Source organism: Pinus tabuliformis, chromosome 6 (assembly GCF_031772625.1).
Source record: "Pinus tabuliformis cultivar Carrire ecotype Pingquan chromosome 6, CPIR1, whole genome shotgun sequence".
Classification (NCBI taxonomy): domain Eukaryota; kingdom Viridiplantae; phylum Streptophyta; class Pinopsida; order Pinales; family Pinaceae; genus Pinus; species Pinus tabuliformis.
Window position 1 is genome coordinate 2,008,132,274 of NC_142292.1, and position 13,073 is coordinate 2,008,145,346.

The following is a 13,073-nucleotide window of genomic DNA, read 5'->3' on the forward strand; positions in this document are numbered from 1 at the left end:
ATGGATCCGGAAAAGGTTGCAGCCATAGTTAGTTGGCCGTCCCCAAAGAGTTTATTTGAAGTACGAAGTTTTCATGGGCTAGCAAGCTTTTACAGGAAGTTTATAAGGGATTTTAGCGGTATCTACGCGCCCATGGTGGAAACTGTCAAGAAGGCCAATTAGCCATTTCATTGGACTGATTTAGCTTAAAGGAGTTTTTCGCTGTTGAAAAAGAAGATTACTGAACAACCTATTTTACGGTTGCCAGATTTTAACAAACTATTTCTAGTTTGTTGCGATGCCAGTGGGACAACCATTGGAGAAGTGCTGAGTCAAGAGGATAAACCGGTGGCCTATTTCAGTGAAAAATTAAACAAGAGCAGATAGAAATATTCATCCGATGATAAGGAATTCTATGCATTAGTACAAGCACTGAAACATTGGAGACATTATTTGTTTGGAAATGAATTCATCCTATTTTTAGACAATTTTTCTCTACAATATGTTATGTAGTAGCACAAGTTAAACCACAAACATGCAAAGTGGGTGGAATATCTCCAAAGTTTCACGTTTGTGTTAAAGCACATCAGTGGACAAGCCAATAAAGTGGCAGATGCATTAAGTCAAAGGAGTTTGATTATGCAGGAAAGCAGAGTACAGGTATTGGGTTTTGAACATCTTAAAGATCTGTACGAAACAGATGCAGATTTTCACGAAGCATATGAAGCTTGCCAGAATCCACTGTTGAGGGACAACAGCTTGTGGTTAGATTATAACTTGCAGGAAGGATTGTTGTTCAAAGGTGGACAATTGTGCATCCCAGAGTGTTCAATGAGGGAAAATCTAATCCAGGAGAAGCACAATGGAGGTCTAGCCAGACATTTTGGCGTAGACAAGACATTGGACCAGGTAAGTCATTTTTATTATTGGCCAAGGATGTGACAAGACATGCAATGGTATGTGGCTAGATGCAAGATGTGTCAACTAGCGAAGGGACATAGTCAAAATATGGGGCTGTATACACCATTACTTGTTCCGGATAGGCCTTGGGATTCAGTTAGCTTAGATTTTGTTTTGGGTTTGCCAAGAACACAGAAAGGGTACGATTCAATTATGGTAGTGGTGGATCATTTTACAAAAATGGCACATTTTATCCCTTGCAAGAAGACCAGTGATGCCACGCATGTAGCCCATCTATTCTTTACAAAAATTGTCAGGTTGCATGGCTTGCTGAAATCTATTCTTTCAGATAGGGATGTGAAGTTTACGGGCCATTTTTAGCGAACTTTGTGGAAGAAATTGGACACTAAATTGAGTTTCAGTTCATCTTATCATCCAGAGACTCACAGCCAAACTGAAGCAGTAAACCAAAGTCTAGGGAATCTACTACGTAGCCTAGTTGGAGAGAATTCACGACAATGGGATTGCGTACTTGCCCAAGCAGAGTTCGCTTATAACGACTCTCCAAATAGGAGCACAGGCAGAAGCCCTTTCCAAATCCTGTATGGCATGCACCCCCAAGGAGTACATGAATTATGAGATTTGGGTCGGTTGGAACGGAGGAGTGTTGATGGGGAAGAATTCGCCAAGATGATTAATGAACTTCATGAACAGGTGAAAGCTAAGTTGCAGAACAACAGTCAAAGATATAAGCAAAAGGCAAATTCGAAGCGACGGGAAGTGCAGTTTGATATAGGAGATCTGGTACTGATGCACCTATAGAAGGAAAGGTTCCCTAGAGGAGAGTATAACAAGTTGAAATTAAAAAAAATAGGGCCTTGCCAAATTCTGTGAAAATTCTTTGCAAATGCTTATGAACTGCAATTACCCCTGGGTATTGGTATCTCGCCCATTTTCAATGTCGCAGACCTATACCACTATATTTGTGCAGACACGGAGGACAATTCAGCAGGACACACACGGGACACCCAGGGAGATGAACAGACAATGACATGGATCAGACAGCTGCCCATAGCCAAGCCCTTAGAGATTGAGCAAATACTAGACACTCAAGTAGCTAGGTGGACATGCCGAAAGGAGTACTTGTAGTACTTGGTTAAGTGGAAGGAATGTCCAGTAGAGGACAGTACCTGGATGGATGCCGGATAGATTCAGGGCACCGGATATTCGATTGAAGAGCTCATGGACAGGAGCCATGAGTTTCATTCACCCCAGGAGCCTGATGCAGGAGCATCCAATGGCGAGGTGATAGTTGGACATGTTGTCTAAGGCACATTTTAAAAAGTTTTACTTTGGTTTATCTTACTGTTATTTTCTTTCCAAGAAGGTTGTCACAGCCAATGCCAAATTTTTATTTTTATTTTTATTTTAAGTTATGAATGTAGTTTTAGATTAGTTTAACAACCATAATAGGAAATGCAACTGTAAAGTGTAACTGCAGGTAGTTCCTCAACTGAATGAGGCTACCAGCAACATAAAAATACATTTCATAGAATGAATGAGGGTTGCTGCCCAGATAAAGAGAAATATAGCAGAGACTGTAAAACTTTTTGACAATATAATCAAGAAGAAAAGACAGTGAAACTTTTCAGGTAACCAGAGACTAAGATTTATGATTGTGCATAAATGAAATCTATGAATGGAGAACAAGTGTGAATACTGTACAAGAAAGAAATCTATGAATGGAGGACAAGTATAAAGACTGTGCATATACCGAGTAACATGACATTCTCAGAATAAAGCCAAGGTACTCATAGAACATTCATTGATCATCTCACAATTAATAGTTTGAGTCTCTCTTTTATAAATAAGTATACATGTATAAAATTGTTGCATAAATAACTATCAAATTAGCATTCCAAAAATAACATATGGCTCCCATACATATACTTCATATACAAATCTACAATTCCAAAAGTCCACGAGTCCAACATCACATGAACCAGTGATTCCTGACAGACATAAACAAAGCAGGGATCGAATCACATAGCAACTGCGGGCCACAACAATCTCAAAACCAACTACAAATCCATAGTCATGAAGACCTAAAGCCACAACGCTCCTACAGAGCTCACAGATAAAATAGTCATACAGTGACTCAATAGATAGAGCCCTAGATAAGCAGCTATACAGTTTAAGAAGAATGACCCTACCCAGTTTAAGCGAAGGCCGAGACAGAGGAGAGGAAAGACAGCGAGCCACTGAAATCAAACTCTCGCCACCAGCATATGAGCCACTTGCATAGCACAAACAATAGAAGACAGTCAGAGGTAGTATGACCATTTTGCAAACAAAAAATGAAAAAAATAGGAGGAGAGTAAGGAGTTACCAGAGGTTACCTGAGTGGACGAGAGGGTTTGATCCAAACCCCAAACCAGCAGCAGAGCCGAGGGGAAATCAAGACTGTAAACCCCAACAAGACCAGAGGAATCCGAGCCACAACCACAGGGCCACAAAACCCCAACTGCTCACAAGGAGCGGGGTTGTTAGCAGATAAATTGCAGAGAAGAGGAATAAAACCAGAGGAGAGAAATTACCTTTGAAAGGAGTAGGTTTGTCACCAGAGAGGTTGGGCCGAGGACCTGACAGTGAAACCACCAAACCAGGTGAATAACGGAGCTCCCAAAACAACCAACAAACAGTGAAAACAAAACTTCATTGACATGGACACATTCAGAGTCTACCTATAATGAAAAGTTGCAGATGGAGCTAGTAGGTGGAAGAGGGCGGTAAAAGCATGTTAATGTGTCTCATTATATGGCAAAAGCAAAAAAGTACTCAAATGAAAAAAGATAAAAAAAAATAATATAAAAATATCAATTAAATGAGTTGAGTTTCATACTTGTTAATTATAAAAAATAAATGCTAAATTTGTAACAAAGCTAACTCACAATAAATTTTGGTAAAAGCTATAGTGAAGCTATTTATTGGGTTTAGAAAATATAAAATATAAATAATGTTATAAAAAGTAAATACTAAATTTTCAAATAAGTCAACTGATAGTAAATATTGGTAAAAGCTATGGTTAATCACTCACAAAATATAAATAACTTTATGTAAAGTTAAATGAAATGCTAAAACTCTTTAAAAATATATATAAAAATAGAAGTAGAATTTCTAAACAAATAATTTTCTATATTATATTTTGAATAATATAAAATACGTTATTATAATCATAATTAAAAATTTTATTATAAAAAATATAAAATATATTTTAAAAATTTTCAAAAAATAATTTTAACATTTTGTTATATGTTATTTTCAAATTTCTATTAAAAAAATTAATTTTATAAATTTGAAAGGGTAGTTTCTTGGGTCGCGGTTTTATATATACGAAAATAGATCATTTTTACTAGTATTTTAATAATAATTAAAAAATATGCTTATTTCTTATTTTTAAATTTGTTTAGCAATCTTTAAAATGTTTACAACACATCTCTTAAAGAAATTGGAATTAAAAAATATAAATCAATAGAGAAATAGGGGGTTGCGGTTTTGTCACTAAAAAATTTATGTAAAATCTTAATGATACCTTTTAAAGAAAATGAATAAATTAGATAAAAATTATATATTAAATTTTAGAAAAAATATGACATGAAATTCAATTTAAATTGACATGTTTTGTCTTCTTTTACCACCACCTAGTTTTTGATGATTTTGTAATTTTAAGAGTAAACATTCCAATTCCATTTATTTTTATAAAACTTCTTTGCCACAGAAAGGGAAAAAGTGATACACATTAACATGCTTTTACCCAGGGGCGAGTGCCATTACCATTACCCTGGAAGAGACTCATACAATGAACGGAGCAGCAGAGCAACCCAGCGGAACAACCGAATGGTCGAGAGTAGACTTCCAATGGAGCCTTAGAGCCAACACGAGGTTCGAAGCCTCGAGAATTGTGGTGGCATTAAAGCCCCATTAAACCCTCACTAAAATCCCACAGCTACCACGCGGGAAGATCACGTGGGTCAGCTGCCACACAGCATCCACCTCAGCCAGATAGGGTGAGTCATCATTGGGTTTAAGATGGTTTAAGTTGTTTAAATGGAGTTTTTGTATACCAAGAATTGAATTTTTGCAACTAATGTGTATAACTTACCATTAATTATAATTTATGTATTAACTCTTTTCATATTACAAAAAATTATACATTAACATCTTGATCTTATTAAGTGTTTGATGGATTTAGGTTTAATAGGGTTCTACATTAGATATCATTTTTTTGGGATTCAACTGCGTTAAGTAAGTCATTCAAACGTATGACCATTTCCATGAGAGGTAGTCGTAACTGACTACTTTCTCATGATTTTTTGAATAGTTCACTTAGCACTCATTGCATCGGGTGATGCTCACAAGGGTGAAGAAGTGGGATTGAAACTAGTGAAATGTGGAGAACGAATCACATAGCATCAATCATCACTTCCGGGGCTTGCACCCGGTAACCAGGACTTCCCAGGAGGTCACCCATCCCAGAACTCCTCTGGCTCAAGCGCGCTTAACTGTGGAGTTTTTCCCCACAATCAAGCCCACTTAGCTTGCTACCCCATTTGCAAAACCTTAGCAAGTATTGTGCCTCATGAACCATTCAAGTAGAGATCCCTTGACTCTTTTTGAATTTAAGTATGGGGGATTTACGCAGTGCATTATATTAGATATCATTTTTTTGGGATTCAACTGCGTTAAGTAAGTCATTCAAACGTATGACCATTTCCATGAGAGGTAGTCGTAACTGACTACTTTCTCATGATTTTTTGAATAGTTCACTTAGCACTCATTGCATCGGGTGATGCTCACAGGGGTGAAGAAGTGGGATTGAAACTAGTGAAATGTGGAGAACGAATCACATAGCATCAATCATCACTTCCGGGGCTTGCACCCGGTAACCAGGACTTCCCAGGAGGTCACCCATCCCAGAACTCCTCTGGCTCAAGCGCACTTAACTGTGGAGGTTTTCCCCACAATCAAGCCCACTTAGCTTGCTACCCCATTTGCAAAACCTTAGCAAGCATTGTGCCTCATGAACCATTCAAGTAGAGATCCCTTGACTCTTTTTGAATTTAAGTATGGGGGATTTACGCAGTGCATTATATTAGATATCATTTTTTTGGGATTCAACTGCGTTAAGTAAGTCATTCAAACGTATGACCATTTCCATGAGAGGTAGTCGTAACTGACTACTTTCTCATGATTTTTTGAATAGTTCACTTAGCACTCATTGCATCGGGTGATGCTCACAGGGGTGAAGAAGTGGGATTGAAACTAGTGAAATGTGGAGAACGAATCACATAGCATCAATCATCACTTCTGGGGCTTGCACCCGGTAACCAGGATTCCCAGGAGGTCACCCATCCCAGAACTCCTCTGGCTCAAGCGCGCTTAACTGTGGAGTTTTTCCCCACAATCAAGCCCACTTAGCTTGCTACCCCATTTGCAAAACCTTAGCAAGTATTGTGCCTCATGAACCATTCAAGTAGAGATCCCTTGACTCTTTTTGAATTTAAGTATGGGGGATTTACGCAGTGCATTATATTAGATATCATTTTTTTGGGATTCAACTGCGTTAAGTAAGTCATTCAAACGTATGACCATTTCCATGAGAGGTAGTCGTAACTGACTACTTTCTCATGATTTTTTGAATAGTTCACTTAGCACTCATTGCATCGGGTGATGCTCACAGGGGTGAAGAAGTGGGATTGAAACTAGTGAAATGTGGAGAACGAATCACATAGCATCAATCATCACTTCCGGGGCTTGCACCCGGTAACCAGGATTCCCAGGAGGTCACCCATCCCAGAACTCCTCTGGCTCAAGCGCGCTTAACTGTGGAGTTTTTCCCCACAATCAAGCCCACTTAGCTTGCTACCCCATTTGCAAAACCTTAGCAAGTATTGTGCCTCATGAACCATTCAAGTAGAGATCCCTTGACTCTTTTTGAATTTAAGTATGGGGGATTTACGCAGTGCATTATATTAGATATCATTTTTTTGGGATTCAACTGCGTTAAGTAAGTCATTCAAACGTATGACCATTTCCATGAGAGGTAGTCGTAACTGACTACTTTCTCATGATTTTTTGAATAGTTCACTTAGCACTCATTGCATCGGGTGATGCTCACAGGGGTGAAGAAGTGGTATTGAAACTAGTGAAATGTGGAGAAATGTAAATATACAACATAAAAGAACACTATTATTCTAATTTGAGTTTATAACCTACCATATACTCATTGCTTAAAATAATAATAACAATAATAATAATAATAATTTAATTCTCATGTCACAATTAAGCTAAACTCGTGTATGAAACCATAAATATTTAACCTTCCATATAACATAATAATAAAAATAGCAATAATTTAGTATTATTTTTTTATCACTACTAAAGGAAGTTGGTGTAAGAGATCATATTTTAATTTTAATGGCATGGCCAAGCTACACAAGGAATTGGTGTATGAGAAAATCTACCACTAAGTCCATGTCATTTATTATTATTTTCATATTAAAAAAAATATAAATTAATGAATTTGATCCTATTGATAGTTCTAACTTGTTTTAAATGGTTCTTATATGTTGTTATTATGAGAAAATGGTATACTCATTATGTTAAATTTACATCAGGAAACTTGTCATTTGTTAATCAGATATGAAATTACATATATACAAGAGTATTGTCTTAAGATAGGAAAACTATCTTGGAGACACAATTTGTTGGTTGAGAGAATATCTCAACCACAGACCAAACTAGGGAAACCACTCCTATAGAATAGGAATAGACTCTTTACATAGAAAGTCACACTAGATACAAGTAGGAGTTAATATTCCAACACACCCCCTTAATGAGTACTTGTCTCGATATAAATATGCAAAGTTTAGTTGTGGTCAAACATAAAAGAATATGTTGATGTCCATATAAAGGAGCAACCATCCACCAGAATGCATGGGTACTAACCGTTGCAACTATCAGTCTTGTAGGATGTCCTTTGTATACATGGTTCTTTCAACCATTATAATTGCATTACCTATACCTGTAAATCGCCCTCCAATATCATCATGGGTTTTATCGGATTACCCGTAACCATGCTATGGGTTTTAATGGATCACCCTCAACGATGCCATCATGGGCTCTCAAGGACTAAGGCTCAACTCAACCATTAAGGCTCAACATAACCTCGAAGGCTCAAACACAGCCATGAAAGCTCACCTTAACCACTCTGGGCCACAAATCTGCCACTAAGGCACTCGAGCCACTCTCGGCCACAAACTTGCCACTAAGGCAGTCCAACCACTGAGGCTCACCAAAGGTATGATTCAATGAGGCCAAGGGTTTTCTCGGCTATCCCCAAACCATGCCAACAAGAATATTTGTCCCACTTCACTCTTACATGTGTTTTTTGGCTTACCAAAAATTGAGAGTGCAAATACAAAGCGTATGGGGATACACATGCCTTACAAGGCTTACAACGCAACTCCAACTCTTGGAGTTACCAGATACATACTTTACAACAACCACTACAAAACATCCTAGACTTGCTTACTAATGTATGTGACATATGCTATGAGTCTTCTTTATGTCAACACGCAATATTTTACCTTGCTTGTCCATCTAATGCTACTTCAACCAACTAATATCCACTGCTGCAATCAATTTCTTCTAAAATCATATTCAACCTTGGTGTCTTCATCTTGAATATTTCCAACTTCAATTTGCCATTGTTACAGTGATCAATTCTAACAAATAGAATTTACATGTTAAGTTGATCAGGCTCAAAATGTCTCAGTTATAAAACCCAAAAATAATTCAAGAAAAAATTCATTTTACCAATCATATACTAATTCACGGCATAGTGGAAGTCCAAATGGTGAGGCAGCTCTCACACATAAATGCTTCCCATAATAACTCTTCAGTGGATTGAAACAGAGTGTGTATGTTCCTCAATGATTGAAGGCAGGTTCAGTGGCACCTTATGGTCTGCAGAACTTCAAATGGTTGCACCAAGCAACACAATGGATCCACTGTTCCAGCAATCTCAACTTACAAGTAGTGCACAACACACCACAATCGTTGTTGGCCAGTCTAGTTCACAAAGCCGAGTCACAGGCTTACTTCAAGAAAAATGGTCTCATCGTTTAAATATTCACGCAGTCAGGAATTGTAGACGTGAGTGTTGACGAGAGAAACCTCATGTTGGCAGAACCTATAGGGAAGTATGAGATAATATAGTATGACAGGGCCAACAACTGAACTCCAGAGAGAATAACTGATAGTATATAGCCATGGAGCACCATTGACAAATAAACTGTAGCTACCATGCTCCCAATAAATCCCAAGGTGAATGGAAGCCTCTCTTTGGAACCCATGTGGGTGAACTGATTCCTCACACCTTTTAAAAAAAAGATTGTATAATAAATATGCAACCAAGAGTAAAGCATTTTGCAAAATTCTGAGGCATCACCACCATGACTAGGAGAAACATGCTGAAAGAAAGAAAAATTAAGAAGATGCTCGTGGCCAAAAACAATCCAAAGTACATGATGGATTTTCCTAAAGGCACGGTGTTGGAAGCTGACTGAAAATTTCTTGGCAAATATTGCACTTCTTTTGACACAATGTTGAAGGTGCCCATAGTTGTATCATTTGTAGTTTTGATCAAACGGGCAAAGGATCCAGGCATCGTGTCTTCTAGATCAGCATCTTCCGAATTGGAGACAGCATAGGCATTCCAATTTGGAAGGCAATTTTTGCTGGTCGGTGCTACTGGGTCCTCCCATAAACCACACCTACACCGTCCTCTGCATTTTTTCGAGCAATCAAAGATGTTGCAATCTTGCTATCCTTCCTGTATCTATTTCCTTCTTGTTCCTATTGGTTGATGCACACAAAATCTAGATCAGTGAAGACACACTCAGATTAGAATGTGCGCTGATGTCACAGGCTCCGTTAGCCAAATTTCCTTTGTCACGGCCACGTGAAGCCGATCCTTGCAATAAAGCACTGCCTGTGAACCTTTGTGGCCATCGTAGATGCCAGAGTAGTGATAAACCCCATCATTGTCAGCCATGAAAGTAGGCATCATCGCCACAGCATCTTCCATTTCCGGTTGCCTACCACAGATCGAAACCATGTCTTCTTGGAACACGAGCAGATGCTCTAATCATGTTTTCATTGCCATACATGATTATGGAAAATTCTTCCATGCCAACAGATGGAAAAAATAAAAAATGAAAACAATACAAATACACTCTTTTATTTTCCTCGGCCTAGTAGGGCTAAGTTTCCTCAACCCAGGAGGGGCCAAGCCTAGGAGAGGCCAAGCCCTCACATGCTCTGATACCATGTTAAATTTACATCAGGAAATCAGTCATTTGTTAATGAGACATGAAATTATAAATATACAGGAGTATTGTCTTAAGATAGGAAAATTATCTTGGACACACAATCTTTTGGTTGAGAGAATATCTCAACCACACACCAAACTAGGGAAACCACTTCTATAGAATAGGAACAAAATCTTTAAATAGAAAGTCACACTAGAGACAAGTAGGAATTAATATTCCAACACATTTGTACATAGTAGTAGACATTCAGAGTGACTAATGAGAAATATGTACAAAGAGTACATTTCAACTGGAAACATTACAATAGGAAAGATTCAAAATACCTTCCTAAGGTCTGCTTAAAAAATCAACTCTCATTCGTGCTCTAGACACAAAAATTCACCACATCGAGACTTTTCTGTCAATAGCCACCAGAGTCACTAAAATCAAAATCAACACTCATGACATGAAATTGCATGAAAAACACTCAATCCCTTGACATGATGGGCTAACAATTTGAGTCTTGAACCCCAAGGAGCCTTAATGAAAGAGGATGATATATCTCATATCATTTATGAGGCAAAAAGCCTCATTGATGAGTCAAAAGAGGGAATGACTGTCAAAAATTTCTATAAATGCAAGAGAATGGAGAGCCAAAAATAAGAAGAAGTTGTTCATTCTTATGTCACCAAAATTTCTCCAAAGCAATCTAGTATATAATTATGAGAAGAATTACACCATTATAGAGAGTTTTCTTTGCTTCTTTGAGAGAGAAAGAAGTAGCTAAATAGATTTAGAAGGGCAAATCCTTATTGAGAGCTATTGAGTACCACTGCTCAAGAAACTCTCCTCAAGTGTCCTTGATATTCATTTGTAACTCTTCACTACTAGAAATCAATAAAGGGGTTCCTTTTCCTACTCCTTTGTTGATTTATTTTGCTTCATAAGCTTGTTTTGGTGATGTTTTAGTTTAGTTCCTTTTATGCATTGTGTCCATTCATTTCAATTCTATGTTAGTTCATGTTTAATCAATAACACCATTCATTGTTTATATATTTCCTTGTAGGTAGCAACTGTTAGGATATTCCGACACATAGGAAATAGTTAAGTACAACTTGGTCTAGTATAGGGTTAGGTAAAGTGTGTTTCTTTACTATGTACATTTTGTAACTTACAATCCGACGGTCACGATATGTAGTGATCTGACAGTTCATTCTCTCCTCGGTATTACCGACACTTGATTCGTGGCTTGACACCCGATTGGTCCATGATTTCTATTTAAAGCGCATGGAGGGTCATTTGTAGGGTAATCCGTCTATGAGAGAAGCTTATGTAAATTTTCATTCTTTTATTAATAAATTCCCTGAAGTGGCCGCGTTGCCTAAGGCCGTGGACTATTTCCCTCTTTGAGGGTTTTAACCACGTCAAAAATATTGGTGTATTGATCTGTGATTTGGTTGTGAGTGGTGTCCTTTGGTGTTCTGTCTGAGGAACTTACCCTGTAAATTTCTACATGGTATCAGAGCTATTTGAGGGCCGTGTCCATTGGTGATCCAAATCTGAAGCCGGTAGAACTGCATCCAACTACTGTTTCCTAGATCTAATGTTTCTGACTGCTTTCAGGCTGAGAGGACTGCTCTGTTGTGTTGGGATCATCTGTTCTAGTGAGGAGCCCCTTTTGTTTCACGCGAAAAGGTTTCCGGTAGCCCTAGCTGCGTCATTTTTAAGATCTGGAGGTATACAACGTTTATTTGCAGTTTACAGTTATTTTCTCTCTATTTATTTTGGTTTCGGTTTATTTAGCTTTTTTTATTACCAGATCTATACCTTTCATTTCTGCGTATGCTCTTTTCCCTGTGACTCTGTGCGATCTGAGCAAATCAGAAACAGAAAGGAAGGATTTTTCTCATGCGTATGCTCTTTTCCCTGCGCCTTAGTGTGATCTCGGAAAATCAGAAACATTGAGGAAAATATTTAGTTTCTGGCTAAAGCCAACTTCGAGCCGTAAGGTTCATTTTCCTTGTATGTCCGTGTTGGGTTTTGTGTTTTTTGTTTTGTAGGTAAAAAGAGCTTTCTCAAAGCAAGCACGCAACCCAAAGCTTCAACCCCCCCCCCCTCTCTCTCAAATTTTGTGTATAGCTTACTTGGTTGAAAGCTATTTTAAGGGAGTAGAGGTCTTGGGTTCAAATCTCCTTTTTGTGGGGGCAGATTTTTCATTTCCGCACATTCCCGCTGTTATAGACATTTTTGTGCCTTACAGCTATAAGCATGAAATGTCCATAATCTAAGGGATCCAAAGTCCCTAAACATGTTGTTCCTACCCCTAGAGGAACAAGGCTAACAAACCACAGCAATTCACAGAAGTTCTCCACCAGAAACTGCTCAAAAACAAGTCAATTCAGGATCAGTTCAGAGGCTCCACTAGCTGTCTGCACTGAAATGCAAAGTCTGCACTGGCTACCTGCACTACAACGCAGGTAGAAGCACTACCAGGGTGCGCTGAGCGGGAATTGACAAATGGCAGGTTCATTCAACGAGGTGTCAAGGCCCTGGAAGCTTCCATAATCTTCCTCAATGACACTTGCCTCAGTGAATTCGACTAGTGATGAGTAAGAGGCTCTTAGTCTCCAAGTGGAAGCAAGAACCTCCAAGTGGAAGCAAGAACTGACAGAGGGAGAGGACACTATTCAGATCTCAAGCTGACTCATCCTCTCTCCAAACATCTATATATGGATCTCTCCTCCATGAGATCTGGGGGCTGGAATTTTGTTATTGTAAAGAATTGTTGTTGGTTTGAGATTGGAATCATTGGGTGCTTAA

General features: G+C 38.3%; 1 pseudogene; it reads right to left on the reverse strand.

Moving 5' to 3' along the window:
- Positions 1-8,246: 8,246 nt before the first annotated feature.
- Positions 8,247-9,734, reverse strand: LOC149267309 (protein transport protein sft2-like; annotated as a pseudogene).
- Positions 9,735-13,073: the final 3,339 nt, after the last annotated feature.